Below are 16,557 nucleotides of genomic sequence, written 5' to 3'. Positions count from 1 at the left end.
CCTGGATACATTTTGGAAGAGACCCAAGCTGTCAGGCTCTGGGCCAGCTGAATCTGTGGGTAGGTGCCAGTTGCACTCGTAGAACAACACCCACTGTCAGCTAACCTACGGAGCAATAATGGCATCAGTTTTGGAGGGAGATATTGATCTGTGTTCCAAACAGGAGATGAAGTGTTAGCATGGTGGCAGAGGACAGCACGATGGAAGGAGTTATAAAAAATAGCTTCACCTCAATTTTAGGTAAATCCTCCCACTCCCAAAATTATTTTCTGATGCCATGATGAATGTTGTTAAACAGCACACAAAGGAGAGACTTGATGAGAGGCTCTTTGACAAGGTAAAATCATATATTAAAACATTTCTTAATCAGTATTTCTAACAATACCGAAATGTATAGGAAGGAATAGAAAGAATGCAAAGAGGCTATTCAAAGAGCAAAAAAGAGTAAGCAGGGGTGGCTCTATGTATTTTGCTGCCCCCAGCACGGCAGTCAGGCGGCTTTCGGCGGCATGCCTGCGGGCAGTCCACTGGTCACACAGATTTGGTGGCATGCCTGCAGGAGGTCCGTCGGTGTCACGCCATCGGCGTCCCCGCCACCAAATTGCCACCGAAGCCGTGGGACTGGCAGACCTCCCGCAGGCATGCTGCCGAAAGCTGCCTGCCTGCCGCCCTTACAACGACCAGCAGGCTGCCCCCCGCGGCTTGTTGCCCCAGTGGCTGGAGCCACCCTTGAGAGTAAGTGAAACATATTAGATAAGCATAATGAGAGGCTGAAAAATAAGAGAACAAATGGGGCCATTAATAGGGCACCAAAGTAGAGAATTTTAGGTTACTGAATAAAAAAACCCCGAAGAAATAAGTAGTTTGATCAAATCTGTATTTGTTAAAAAGAGATATCCCTGGAGAATGTTTTTCTGAGAACGGATACTGACAAATCAGAGAACACCAGTTACTAAAAGAGTGATAAGCAAGTATTTGGACCGGATATAGGCTGCTAAAGCATCACGTCAGGGTAAGTTACATCTTTGGATTACTGAATAATATACTCCACTCATTTGGAAATACATTATTAAGAAATGAGCCCCGATTCTGTGGTCTGGATGTTGACAGAACTCCTCCTGATAATTCCCAATGGGAGTTCTGTCTATCTAAAGAATGTAAGCCAGTAGGTGGAAAAGAGAAGGCTGGAATTAGTCACGTATTCTTCCTGGAAGTTCATGAGAAGTGGAATTTTTCAGGGTTCTATTCTAGGACCAATGCTCTTACACCATTTTGATACAATAAATAAAGTAATAAGGCTACTGTATACTTCTGTAGTGCTTTTTATGCAAGGCTTTCAAAGCATTTTACAAAGATGTGCACTGCTATCTCCATTTTACAGATGGAAAAACTGGGGCAAAGAGAAGTCATAGGACTTGTGTAAAGGTACAAAGCAAGGGCTCTGCACCACTGAAATCAATGGTTGTTTCGCTTCTGAGTTCAACGGTAGCAGTATCGGGGACAAAATCAGTCCAGAATCAAGAGCAGAGCACTTCATCTTTCCTGTTTCAAGTCTGTCCAAAATGCTGAAGCTATTAATGTCATCATCCCCTCCCACCACTCAAACTAGATCACCTCCTCTTTGAACCTCTCTGTTAGCTTCCTCTCTCACTTGCTGAGTAAAATTCACATGCCTTGTGCTCACCTAAACCAGCTATTCTATCTACATGTTCTCCTGTACTCCCTGCTCCTCTCTAGACTTTCCAGTCCTCTCAGCTTATTCTACTTTTCATTTCCTTGTTCTATTATTCGATTTACATTTTATATTATCCCATCCCCTTCAGTCAGGGCTGCTGAGAGCGGGTTCGGGCCCCGGTGAAAAAAATTTTCCGGGCCCCCCAGCAAAGGCTAAATTTCCGGGCCCCCCAGGACTGGCTAAACAGGGCCGACAAGGGGGGGGGAGAGCCGGGCCCGGAATTTTTTCAGGCCCCCCCAGCAAGCGCGGACCGGCTAAACAGGGCTGACGAAGGAGGGGGAAGCTGTGCCCTGGGCCCCCTTCCGGACCACCGGGCCCCGGTAATTTGTACCGGCTTCCCCCACCCCTTGTCGGCCCTGCCTCCAGTAGGGGCACATTACCTGCCAAGTGCTCTCTTGCTCTTCCTTTAAATCACTTCTAAAAAACCATCTCTTCCAGAAATCCCCCCTTTCCTAGGTCTTGTCATGCATTTGTCTTGACTCTTAATTATCTTCAGAGAAGGGAAGATATCTTATCTATGTTATGTAAAGTAGTTATGTTATGTAAAGTAGATCTCCTAACTCTCAAATCCCTACTCCAACCACTTGACCATGTTATAACATTATGTTTTGGGTGGCAATTGTTGAATTCCCTGTTAAGTAGACAGGGAAGTAGTTAAGATTTAGAGGCACACAGCTGTTTTAGTGGATAATTGTAATAGCTTAGGTGAATGGACTCAGAAATGGACTATGAAATAAAATGTTTCATTGCAAAATAATGCACTTGAGTAGAATACTTATGCTAAATAAAGTTTAAATGGCACTGGATTCATTATTACAGTGGAAAAGAAGAGATCTGGGTATTTTGGGATATCCAACATTCAAATACTACATCCAGAGAGGAGCGCCAATAAAGATGATCAACAAGATGTTTGCTTGCACCCAGGGAAGCAATCCAGGGACTAATTAGATTAAATTTTAACTATAGTGTCCAGTCTGGGTCATCTTATTTAAATAATATACTTAAGTTAAGGAGAACACAGCATAAGGCAATTAACATACTGAATGGAGTAACGTGAAAGACTGACAAACTTACTATCTAGCTTTGAAAAAAGACGGTTAAAGGGGAGGTTTTTGAAGTATGTAAACTAGGTAGGGACTAATTTAAGTTATTAATGTAAAATAAAAAGGCCACAATCACATTTCTATTGGAAATTTTTGTACCTAACATAATCACAACTAATATCTAAAGAGGGCTAAAACTGAAACAAGTAGGAAAAAAATTCTCTAGGTGTTCAGTTTGTATATTTGACAGCACTTTGTATATAGTAACTTTCAATGTTTGCAAAGACCCTTATTCACCATAAAAAGTGAGCAGAAAAACCCTTATAAATGTCTTAAAATTTTTTTTTAATTAGGTTATACTATTTAAGAGGCACTCGCACAAAATAGCTACTTGTAATTAGTCAGTTTTTTAAAAAGTCAAGCTGACAGTATCCCTTTAAACTGATCTAAATGAGGTTGTCAGAGCAGAACTAATGGACATAGGTTTATGAATTAAATGGAAAGACATGTCAGAACAATTAAAAAGGTATTATATGTTAGAGTGGTGAGTAGTTAAAATAGATTTCTGGAGCCAAATTGTTTAAGGTTTTTATGCAAAAACTGGATGACTATATGGAATGGAATGAGACAAAGTATTTGTTTTCTGCTTGGATGCAGTCACCCTCCCTGCTGGGTTTATCCTGCTTTCCCTTTGTTCCTGTCCCTGTCCCCCCCAATTGGCGATGTGGTATTTTGCAAGTCAGTGTTTCTGGGAGCCCTCTGCCAAAAATGTTATAATGGAGAATGATACTAGAGTTGTAAGTTTCACTTTCTGTTTATGGTTCATTTCACTCCCCAGCACTGATGCACTAGCACAAAATTCTTTTGTTTGGATTCGCATTACAGGGGAACTCAAATCTATTTTTTGAAAACCCTCCCCTCCCCCAAAAAATATTTATGAAAACAATTGTTTTCATACCAATTTTGTAAACCAAGCCTTTCAACTAAACCCACCAACTAAATTTTAGGCCTCAACTAAATTGATACTGTCTTTTTAATCCTCTATAATAACCACTCTCAAAACGATGGGAAAGTTACAAGTAACTTTCTCAGATTAGTGCGTAGGCGCTTAACTAGGTTCCACTCCCCCGCAACACTATTCAATCAGCTCTCCACATAGAATCTCCAAGGAATTTGCATGTGAAAACATCACAAGATACTGAAAAAATCTTTGAAAACTGGAATGTCTTAAGTAATTGGTTTTAATATATAATTTAGAATACTGGTTTTAATAAAGAGCTGTTTGGAGGTTGTCTCCTGTGCCCTTGAGTTTCTGCTTATGAATATTTATGTTGCACTGGGAAACAAGGGAAAAGGCTTCTGTTCAAGTTCAGCCAGTGACAAACAGATGAGTCCCTTGGCTCTATCCCAGATAAGACAGCCATAAAACAGGTAGCGGATACACATGTTCTGCGTTCCTGGGCCACAACTTAATTGCAGTCTCCTAAGTTTAGCCCCCTGTCCCTCCCCCCGCACAGTAGTAACCAGGTCCAATCACATGCTTGGAGGCTCTTATCCTCCTGGAGGTTCAGACAGGGCATATGCTTGTTAGGAGCAGCACACACCAGTGTTTGCTTCATCTGACTCCCAGCTCCAGACTCGGCCTGCCTAACCTCTGGCTTGCAGCTTCTCTTTCCAGTCACCGCAAATCTTACAAGGTATTCCTAGGTTCAGATAAGAATTTCACAGGTAAAGTGACCTCTAGCTGCCTTAGGGCCCCATAGGCAGGGCCTCCACAGCGGGAGGATGGTACAAGGCTCCGAAAGGTGACAGGAGAAAGAGCCCCTCCAACAAGTTATTGGTTCAGAATAGGGGTAACTGGGTGAAATTTATGGCCTGTGTTATACAGGCAGTCAGACTAGATGAGCACTGTGATCCCTCTGGCCTTAAAACCTATGAACACACTTCACAAATTGCACAGCACAGAGTGTTCCAGTGGTGTCTTGTCAAATAGTTCAGGACTGGCTATAATCTGATTATTTTAAAACAAAACAACTTCTAAAGAAACGTGATGCAAAAAATGAATGAAAAGAATGTTAAGACTGTACAGTTAAACTTTCAAAAAACAGGAACTGACAAAGTTGAGATTGTACATGCAACCTAAACTCTACCGCTTTGTGGATATGCATCATAATAGTCTTCTAATTACACAGGATTACATACCATTGCTCAAATAATGCAATGTAACATTTTTTCTACAAACTTAGATACATATGTGAAGCATCTTGTATTACTGCATACCATTCTGTGTATGCCAGAAAGAGTCCATGACAGTCAGTTATTTTAAAAGTACATATTAAATCATTTACTCAGCATATACAACAGTAATAAACACGTATAGAACACCTATTTTTTCAGATAAATTAGCTTTGGTCTTAACTGCCTCATCCCATAAATTGCATCTAAAAAAAACCCTATTAAATTCTGGTATCTCCTGACAGGCTGGAGTATGAAAAACACTGTGTTACTGTGGGGGGGTGAGGAGGAGGGAAGGGCTTCAAGGTCCACAATGGCGTGGATAAAAATATCACTTTGAGTCTTAAAGATGCTTGAGACCCTGGATTTTAAACCCCTCGCTAGCAGAGAAGTGAATGTTGCTTACCCCATCATTTTGGGGGAAACTCCACATTAAGTGAGGAAAGAAAAACATTTGGGGAAGAGAGAGCTTGTCTTGTTTGTTTTCATAGATTCGTAGCGTTTAAGGCCAAAGGGGACAATGAGATCATGTAGTCTTATCTACTGTATATCACAGGCCATTAAATTTCATCCACTTACCCCTGAAACTTGGGTGTGACTAAGCATAAAACTTTGTTTGACCTAAGTATACCTTCCAGAAAGGTGTTCAGTCTTGATTTGAAGATATCAAAAGACAGAAAATCCACCTCTCCCTTTGGTAGTTTCAGTGATTAATTACCTTGGCTGTTAAAAAAAAACCTACCCTATTTCCAGTTGGAATTTGTCTGGCTTCTGCTTCCAGCCATTGGTTCTTGTTATGTCATTCTCTGCTAGATTAAAGAGCTCTTTAGTACCTATTTTCTCCCCATGAAGGTACTTCTACACGGTGATCATGTCACCTCTTAGTCTTCTTTTCAATAACTTAAACAGATCCAGCTCTTTACATCTTTCACTGCAAGGCATTTTTTCTAGTCTTGAAATAATGTTTGTGGCTCTTTTCCGCACCCTCTCCATTTTTTCAATATCCTTGTTAAAATGTGGATGCTAGAACTGGACACCGTATTTCAATATTAGTTTGACCAGTGCTGTATACAAAGGTATTATCACCTCCCTACTCCTATTCACCACTCCCCTGTTTACACATCCAAAGATAGCGCATTAGCCCTTTTTGGCTCAGTATCACACTGGGAGCTCTTGTTCTGTTGCTTGTCCACTGTGATCCCTAAATTCTTTGAGTCACTGCTTTCCAGGATTCAGTCCCCCATTCTGTAGGTAGGGCCTGCATTCCTTGTCCCTAGATATACACCTCTACCCCGATAGAACGCTGTCCCCAGGAGCCAAAAAAATCTTACCACATTATAGGTGAAACCGCGTTATATCGAACTTGCTTTGATCTGCCAGAGTGCGCAGCCACACACACACACACACACACACACCCCGCCCCCAGAGCGCTGCTTTACCACATTATATCCGAATTCGTGTTATATCGGGTCATGTTATATCGGGATAGAGGTGTACAACTTTGCATTTGGCTGTATTAAGACATTTGTTTGAACATGCCCAGCTTACTGAACAATACAGCTCACTCAGTACGGCTGCCCTGTCCTCCTCATTATTTACCATCCCACCAAACTGAGTCATCCACAAATTTTATCAGCAGTGATTTTATACTTACTTCCAGATCAATGATAAAAGTGTTGAACAGCTCGAGACTTAGAAGCAATCCCTGTGGAACTCAACTAGAAACATCCCCATTTGATGTCAGTTAGCCAATTTTTAATCAATTTAATGGGGTTCTCCATTGATACTGTATAGTACTGCACAACATTTGGATTAAAAAATAAGTACTAAGTCAAACGCCTTACAAAAGTTTATGTTACATCTATGCAGTTAACTTTATCAACCAGATTTGTAGTCACCTTAAAGAATGAAATCAGATTTGTTTGACAAGACCTTGTTCCAGAAAACCATGTCGATTGGCATTAATTATATTCTATCTTTTCTTTATCAACTCAATTCTGTATCAGCTTTTCCATTATTTTACCCAGGATTTATGTCAGGCTAACCAGTCTATTGTTACTTGGGTCATCCTTCCTGCCCTCTTTGAATAGTTGCACAACACTAGCACTCTTTTAGTCTTCTGGAACTTCCCTGGTATGCCAAGGTTTACTAAAAATTAACACCATTGGACCAGAGATCACCTTAGTCTGTTCTTTTAGAACTGCTGAGTACAAGTTATCCAGTCCTGATGATTTAAAATGTTTATCCCTAGTAGATGTTGTTTAACATCCTCCTGAGTTATTAATGGACTAGAAAGAACAACAACCTCATATGATACAAACACATCATCTTGCCACTTTTCCAATAGAAATATGCATTAAACCTTTCTGCCTTTTCTGAATCATCAGCAATTTTTCCATCTCCATCTAGTAATATGTCTATATCATTTAAGTGCTGTTTGAAGTTTCTAAGAAGTTTGGAATGTAAAAAGTAGTCCAGGTGGAGATGGTTTAGTGGGAGAAGGCTGGTGAAGTTGGGAACGAAAGATGGTCTTATGCTTAAGGCACTGGAAAAACTGGATTCAATTCCTGGCTCTGCCACAGACTTCCTGTGTAACCATGGGCAAGTTACTTCATCTTTCCGTATATAGCTTACCCATCTATCAAATGAGCTTCCTTCCCAAAATAAGGGTTCTGTAAAGATAAACTCATCAACTCATCCGGTTTGAGTTGATCAGTACTATGATGATGGGGATTATATAAATACTTAGATAGCAAGCTAAAGGTGCATTTATCGCAAATGAGGTATTAAAAAAAGAACTGATTCCTATGTCTTCAAGTCTACATCAATGGTGACCTAGTCTACACAATCATACATCCAATATACAAAGGATAAGTTGGTTTCACTCAGTTTAATGGTAATAAAAATATTATCTTTAGACACCGGAAGTATATACAGCATCAGGAACAGAGAAGCAACAAAAACAATTTACAATCCAAACACCCCAGAACTTTGAGAAAGCTTGAATCTTTGAGGCTGGTCCCTATTTGTATAATGGATTAAGCTGAAACACATGATCCAACACTGAAGTGCACTGAAACAATTAAAAAAATTATCATTCCACTTCACCTTAATATTCTGAGTTACCTCAAGCCACAACTGTCACAGCATGTCCCTCTAAAGCAATTGAGAATTGTTACATTGCCTGTGTTCTCTGTCCAATGTGCCATCTTGACAAGGCTAAGGACAGAGGTTTCCCAGTTCAAAGCCCTGGCTCATGGAACTCCATCTCCAAGGATGTCCACCAGAATCATTCTGTAGCTCTTATCAAAGGCAGGCTGAATGCCCTTTCTATCATTTTTATTATGTTAGCCTCCTCTTGTGGGTTATTTTTTCCATGTGCTGATCATTTGGTTTGTTAAGAGTGGCCAGCTTTACGGGGACATAAATGTTTCTGGTAATATATTGGAAGCTTTTTCCAGATAAAAAATAGGAATTTCTATTTAGACGAGTCATGATCTGCTAGCACCATTTTGCACAGAAAAAAATGTTTTTAGCAAAGATGACATCATTGAACTTTAAAAGGGATTCAATGGCCAGACTTCCAATAAAAAGAATGAATAAAGTTAATTAATGGCTGATTCAAAGCTCTTATTTAACTTTTAGAGATTGGAATGCACATTCTAAGCCTTCTATCTAAGCAGATCATTAACGACTCTCTTGGTCATTTACTTCAATTCTGTTTCCAGACCAAAAACCTGGTTGTAGTGGCATTCATGGAAAAATAAATAAAATTACTAAGCTTGTGCCTTTCAGATCCAAACACATGGTTACAAAACGGACAACTCAGTTCATAAAGCAAGAACTTCTGGACCATAAAACTTCAAGTTTGTAATACACAAGCAAAAAATAAAGCAGGTTTCAGGAAGTGATAGGATCAGGGCGTTTGAAAAAAATCAAAAGGAGTCTTATCCTCATGAGATTTGGGTATGTGTTAGTATTTTTACATCTGACCATCATGAGAAAGGAAATTAATTCCATACTGGTGGGTTTTCCACAGCTTGACACAATCAATAAGGTATCTTCAAGGTATCTCGATCAAAGGACAAGAGGGATACTGTGAGGCTATTTTCAGATGAAATGGTAAAAGTGATCCCAATTATCTCTCTCTCTCTTAAAATAAATACAAATACTCACACTTTAGTCTATGACGCAGAATCAGTTCAAGTTTATGGAGGCCAGCAGTAGCAGGGTTATTGGATTTATTGTTTGAGGTAGAGAAAGGGGCTGGTTAGCTCAATTTTCTCTCTACTTTTGGCTGTTCAGGCTAACTTGCATGCCAGCCACTAGCCATCAGGAGGGAGCGCATGACACTGGCTCCCAGTAGATGTGGTGTATGGACTAAGGAAAGGGTCTGCCAGGAAAAAGTATTCCAATTCTGCTAATGTCATGTCTACCACAGAGTTCATACGGATACTATTACTAAGCATTTATATAACACTCTGTCTTATATTTAAAGTGCTAAGCAAATATTAACTAATAGTCATAAACACTCCTCGAAGGGGAGCAGAGAAGCGTTATCCTTGTTTTCAGGTGGGTAGGCAAATATATTCTCCGATAATGTTGCTACTCCCATTCTGCCTATCATCTCTTGTTCACTACTGAGATGTTGACTCCCATTCTGATCAGCCCATGATCCCACCCCCCATTGCCCACTGGCTTAAATTTTCAAATGAGCCTCTTCTTGTTTTCTCCTATCTTGCCCCTCACACTGGGCAGGCGTTCCCCATAAACATCCATAAAGCTACCTCATTATCCTCCTTCAAAACACTCCTCTGCCATGAAGCCTACAAAAAACCTGACAACAGTTAGACCACTGGTGCACTAAAACCACTGCCTCATCACGCTGACCAGTACGGTCTCATTGTTTCCTTGTACTCCCCATCTGCCTTTATCCATCTCTTGTCTTTTACTTAGATTGTAAGCTCCTTGGGGCAGGGACTGTCTTTTTGTTCTAAGCAACAGAGGGTCCTGTGGCACCTTTGAGACTAACAGAAGTATTGGGAGCATGAGCTTTCGTGGGTAAGAACCTCACTTCTTCAGATGCAAGTGAATCTTGCATCTGAAGAAGTGAGGTTCTTACCCACGAAAGCTCATGCTCCCAATACTTCTGTTAGTCTCAAAGGTGCCACAGGACCCTCTGTTGCTTTTTACAGATTCAGACTAACACGGCTACCCCTCTGATACTCTTTTTGTTCTGTGTTTGTACAGCACCTAGCACAGTGAGGTTCTGGTCCTTGATTAGGGCTTCTAGGTACTACAGTATTACAAATAAATAATAATGACACTTTACTGGTTGACTGTGTTGTCACTTGATATCCTGTCAGAATTTTGGAGATAGGATAGGGTGGAAGAGTCTAGAAGATTCTCTCCACCACTTACAGTTCAGTTAACTTATTAAACATACTGTTTCATTTGCAAAGTAGGAGGCCGAATGCAGGTTAACAAGGTTGAATGCAGGTTGAACAAGTAAAACCTCATTAAACCCTTTGCACTGTCTATGGCTGAGTTGCTTCCAGCCTTACTCTCCACATTTCCTGTTCCACTCATATACTCTCAATAACAATCCCTCCAGGAAACACGGGCCCTCTGACTCCAGTTCCACTGATCACAGTATAGTCACTTGTTATTCTTCTAATCGGCCTTCAGACTTTTAATTACTGTTGCTCCAAAAGACACGGCCACAGCTTTGATGGAATGAGATCAAAGAGAGTTATAGGTACAGGAACTTCTGCTAATATGTCACATTGAACAATTTATTGTTTAATCCATCTAGAAACAGTGTGGGAAGACACAGTACAACCTGTTTGATTCTTAGCATAAAACACAAATCATCTAGATGATTTTCAAAACCTTTTTCTTCTGTTGAAATAATACGTAAGAGCTCTCCTTGCATCCAAAATATATAAAACAGTTTCCCCCCTTATTAATATGGAGCTTTGGAAAAAATACCAGCAAATTCATTGTCTGATTGATGTGAAACCACTCATGGCAAAAACCTGGGCTCACTCGAAGAAAAAAAAGGTTACTTTAATATAGCAAGAGGACAAAATGTCACTCACAAGAAATTAAGTCATTAAAACAAAACTTAAAGGGACTCTGAAGAGTAGAATGAAACTCACCCATCTCAAGTCTTCACTCACTGGCATAAAATCAAAACTACTTATTTGTTATGTCCTGTGAGGCTTATCCATTGGTGGGCTAGACAGTAAAGGAGTTAGACTACAACAATAATCATAGCATCATAGAATATTGGGGTTGGAAGGGACCTCAGGAGGTCATCTAGTTCAACCCCCTGCTCAAAGCAGGACCAATTCCCAACTAAATCATCCCAGCCAGGGCTTTGTCAAGCCTGACCTTAAAAACCTCTAAGGAAGGAGATTCCACCACCTCCCTAGGTAACCCATTCCAGTGCTTCACCACCCTCCTAGTGAAAAAGTTTTTCCTAATATCCAACCTAAACCTCCCCCACTGCAACTTGAGACCATTACTCTTTGTTCTGTCATCTGCTACCACTGAGAACAGTCTAGATCCATCCTCTTTGGAACCCCCTTTCAGGTAGTTGAAAGCAGCTATCAAATCCCCCCTCATTCTTCTCTTCTGCAGACTAAACAATCCCAGTTCTCTCAGCCTCTCCTCATAAGTCATGTGCTCCAGACCCCTAATCATTTTTGTTGCCCTCCGCTGGACTCTCTTCAATTTTTCCACATCCTTCTTGTAGTGTGGGGCCCAAAACTGGACACAGTACTCCAGATGAGGCCTCACCAATGTCGAATAGAGGGGAATGATCACGTCCCTCAATCTGCTGGCAATGCCCCTACTTATACAGCCCAAAATGCCGTTAGCCTTCTTGGCAACAAGGGCACACTGTTGACTCATATCCAGCTTCTCCTCCACTGTAACCCCTAGGTCCTTTCCTGCAGAACTGCTGCCTAGCCATTCGGTCCCTAGTCTGTAGCAGTACATGGGATTCTTCTGTCCTAAGTGTAGGACTCTGCACTTGTCCTTGTTGAACCTTATCAGGTTTCTTTTGGCCCAATCCTCTAATTTGTCTAGGTCCCTCTGTATCCTACCCCTACCCTACAGCGTATCAACCACTCCTCCCAGTTTGGTGTCATCTGCAAATTTGCTGAGGGTACAGTCCACGCCATCCTCCAGATTATTAATGAAGATATTGAACAAAACTGACCCTTGGGGCACTCTGCTGGATGCTGGCTGCCAACTAGACCTGGAGCCGTTGATCACTACCCGTTGAGCCCAACGATCTAGCCAGCTTTCTATCCACCTTATAGTCCATTCATCCAGCCCATACTTCTTTAACTTGCCAGCAAGAATACTGTGGGAGACCATATCAAAAGCTTTGCTAAAGTCAAGGAATAACACATCCACTGCTTTCCCCTCATCTACAGAGCCAGTTATCTCCTCATAGAAGGCAATTAGGTTAGTCAGGCATGACTTGCCCTTGGTGAATCCATGCTGACTATTCTTGATCACATTCCTCTGGTAATCGTGATAATGGTAACGTGATAATCTGTTTTATTTCTCATAAGCCAGAGTGCTTTTCTAGTGAAACTGATTATTAAAATGAAACAAACACACAGGACTTTTTACACTAAATAAACAACCCCCAATCTTATTAAAATTCAGACCAGAAACTTGTAAGAAAAACATTTTGCGGGAAATGGATATGTGATTTATAAAGACAGTTAAACATGCTATTCCTTTTTCAGTGAAGGGACAAAATAAATATCAGTCTTGTAATCACTGGACTGTCACGCGGGTCAATAACATTTGCTAACAGAGACTGCATTAATGTTATACAGGAGGAGAGGACTAGAAACAAGGTTGATTCTAACCTGCAAGACATATTTATGCTCAGTGCCTTAACCCTGTGGTCCAGATAGAGTAAGACCTGGGGCAACAATGAACAAATCTCAATATCTAAGAATCAAAAGAGTGAGAAAAGGAACTCAGATTTCTTACCCATGACATTTTTCACTTTTTAATTTTACTCACAGTCATGTGTTTTGTTATGGCCCACTGGTTGCTCTCTGATCATTTGTCCAGTGCATTTTTGCAGATACTTGAAGATGTGCCTGTTTGCTGAATTCAGTTCCAGTAGCCTAGGCAAGATACAGAGGTATGGGGAGAGAGAGAGAGAGTTTTACTTCCTCCCCTTCAGTGGAGCAGGCTGGGAGGCAGTGTTTTGTTTTTGTTTTTGTTTTAGCCCAAGGCAACAGAAAGGGTTAATCCATCACTGCCCAGGAACTGCAGTCTTTTATCATAAGGAAACATACAGATATCCTGACTCAAATATCTGCAATTGTCTCCAGTCTTATGTACATCACAAACACTGCCATGTTGTTTGGTCCTGCCTCTGTAGACAGAACTGAAATGTTTTAACTATGTTGCAGATATTTGCTGTAGCCTTGGACTTTACAAGGCTCTATTATGATTTAGTAACATGGTGCAATATCATCTTTAGGAGGTCAGACTAGACAATCACAGAGGTCCTTTCTGGTCTTAAAAATCCATGAATCTTCAAGCCATGTTCTGGCCATTTTGTGGCACTACTTTCCACGTACTAAAACAGGAATACGTACGTCCTGGGACTACTCATGTGCTTGAAGTTGGGCATATTGTTAAGCATCATGCGTAACTGGGACCTGAACCTATAACACTGTTAAGAGCTTTTAAAATGTTCAGATTCCACCCCTTACAAAATTGTAAAGATGACATCTCTTTCAACACATCCACACAGCACACATTTTAAATTTAGACAGCATGTCAGACTGCTGAATTTTGTTTATTAATATTTAGAAGGTTCCTCTCCAACACGTAAGTGTTTATGGCAGCCTCCTTTTAACCTGGTCACCATTTAAGGCATTGGAAGATACCAAAGGGAGGGCTCCAGGCAACTGTGCATTCCAAGGCAGTACGTATATTGTGAAGAAGGCAGGTAATGACTCTGTAGTTAGAGGTGTGTTCTAAAATGGGTTTAAAATAGGGCACAAAATCCTGTCTCTTTAAAATTAGGTGGCTTATTCAGTGTGAAGTGTCATATAGGGATAATTATTATACCCTTTGAATTTTCTGTGTAGTTTTTGTTTGGTTTCTCTCCTTTTTTATTTTTTTTTTTTTTTTTTTTTTTTTGAACTTGGGCTCCATCTGAATTTTTCCCTTGACAATCCTACTGTTGACCAAGCGCTCTTCAAAAATCTTTGTCTATACAAAAATTGACAGAAAGGTGGACTCTGGTGCAAAAGGTAGTTTTTTTTTAAAAAAAGTTACATTTAGATTAATTTTTAATTATGATTCATGCTGTAGGTGTAGGCACTGTGCATGCAAGCCCAACTGGCTGATGGGGGTTGGCCAGATGCATGCCTTATTTGTTGATATAGGCCCTTTTCTGTCTGACTGTCCTACAGCAGAGGAGGATTAATGTGCAGCTGCATTCTCTATCAGCAGCTGTACTTCTACCCACACCCCCTAACTAACTCTCACAGCCAGTAAACCATTAACAAAATAGAAAATTAGGGTTAGGGTTGCTTACATACAGAATTCCTGATTAAAAAAAAAAAATGAAAAGATAAGCCACCTAAAACCACATACCATCTACTCCTCCACCTACAATTACACACTTTGCTATTAACACAACCATCATGCCTCATGCAGACCATGCAATGTGTACCCTTCACTCTTCATCCCTAGGGAAGTCAGCCTTCCGTCACCCCCTTTCGCTGCCCACCTGCACTCACATAACCCGTTAGTGAAGTATCCTCTCCCAATGCAACCTACTACCGCACCCAACAGCCACAGCTAACAATAGCGGGGCGGGGGGGGGGAGTAGGGGGAATAATCTAATAAAGGAATACATGGGGAGAAGGGCAAAAAGGGAGGCAGCATTAAGGTTGAGTTGCATACCCTGCAGAAGGTAGAATAGTCATAGTACTGGTAAGATGCGAGCTTGCAGAGGGAGGAAGAAGAAGCAGATACATACTATTAGGAGGCTTAACTGTTCATTCCTTGATTTTGTGGCTTTGTATCACACAAGGTTGCTATGCACACAACATAACTGCTTCACAGTAAAGATTTCTGTGTATTAATACTGCTAGCTCTCTGACATCAGGGGTTGTATGTACAGGCAAACACCATTTCCAACAGCAAACAGATATGAGGAAACCTTACCCAGCAGAATCTTAAGCCATAAAATGATGGGAACATGAGGAGAAAGTGAATATTGGATACCATATCTTACCAAGAGAGTTATTAGACAGATCAATAGGCTGATTACGTACACTAGACAAAATTCATCCCTGATGAAACTCCATAGACTTCAGTGGTGTGATAGGAATGAATGCAGCCTGTTTTGTTGAAAATTGCTGTGCATTTACGGTGTATTCCCGCACATGTGAGTGTTACTTTAAAACTATAATGAAAATTAAGCTGAAAATTAGAAAATTTTAGCACTTTTGTGGACTCCAGCAACTGCAGATCATATGGTTTATATTGCTGTTTATTTCCTCAAAACAAAGTCATTAGAACTTGGAAAATTCAGTTTCAATAACACAGAAGGTTTGGGTAAGCTTCTGAAAACATGAACTTTTATCCAAATAATCCAGATTTTTTTTTTATTTTGGCAAATTTGAATGAGAAATTACAATGAATGAACTTTCTGGGAATGTCAGCTCTTCATCTTATGGACCTTGAGAAAACTGGGACAATCTGAGTAATGTGGATAAAAAAATTACTAAGTGCGCTTGCATGGAGGAGGGTCATCTACTTAAACATACGCCCCACCCCCAAACACCTTTCTGCAAAAAAGGTTCATAATCTGGATTCAGGTCCATACTTTTTTTAGCCAAATTTGGTGACCTCTTCCTAGTCCTAGCAAATTAGTTTGCAGCCTGTTTACCTTATGGGATATTAACATGGACAAAGAGGCAATTTAAGGTACATCACAAATATTTGGATGTTCTAATATGTCTCACTTAACAATAGAAAGACCACAACATCCTTAAGAGCTCAGGTTAGGCAGTCCAGGATTTGCCTCTCTTTACTGCATATGGCACTGCAAGGCTGTGTCATGGTAAGTAGTTCCAGATTCCATCAAGCCGTCCACAATGAATTAAAAAACAATACAATCCAGATGCTTTCTCTAGTAAACACTTCCCTTCTCAGCAAGGTGAATTAAATGCAAAGGATATTGCAATATTTTTTTCCCTAGAACATTTATTTTACACAAGCGAAAGTCAAGTGTAAAATACCATAAATGTCTTTTCTTTCAACACAGTAGAGCCTTTTGGCTTACTACTTTGTGCTATCCATGTTGTAAGCCAAATTCTTGAGGACATAAATCATTCATGCAAGCAAGATATATTTGCCTATAGATATTTTTAAGCCTACTCTTACTAGGACTGACAAGTCAAATTTGGCCCCTAAAACCTTACAACACAAATATTGGTGTCTTACTTTTGTATCTAGAAATAGGAACATGAAATTGAC

At 40.4% G+C, this 16,557-nt stretch overlaps 1 protein-coding gene across 2 annotated transcripts in view; it reads right to left on the bottom strand.

Moving 5' to 3' along the window:
• Nucleotides 1–16,557, bottom strand: part of PDE10A (phosphodiesterase 10A) — a 534,797-nt gene that overhangs the window by 296,955 nt on the left and 221,285 nt on the right. Inside the window, exon 1 of one of the 2 annotated variants that reach the window (XM_054023697.1) lies at nucleotides 13,069–13,100. The exons of the other annotated variant lie outside the window; for it this stretch is intronic. The gene's annotated coding sequence lies outside the window, so the exon portion shown is untranslated. Of the gene's footprint in view, nucleotides 1–13,068; nucleotides 13,101–16,557 lie in introns of those variants that run through there. 2 annotated transcript variants of the gene reach the window in all.

Source organism: Malaclemys terrapin, chromosome 3 (assembly GCF_027887155.1).
Source record: "Malaclemys terrapin pileata isolate rMalTer1 chromosome 3, rMalTer1.hap1, whole genome shotgun sequence".
Lineage (NCBI taxonomy): Eukaryota > Metazoa > Chordata > Testudines > Emydidae > Malaclemys > Malaclemys terrapin.
Note: the sequence above shows the minus strand (reverse complement) of the source record. Positions and strands in the feature narration are given on the sequence as shown.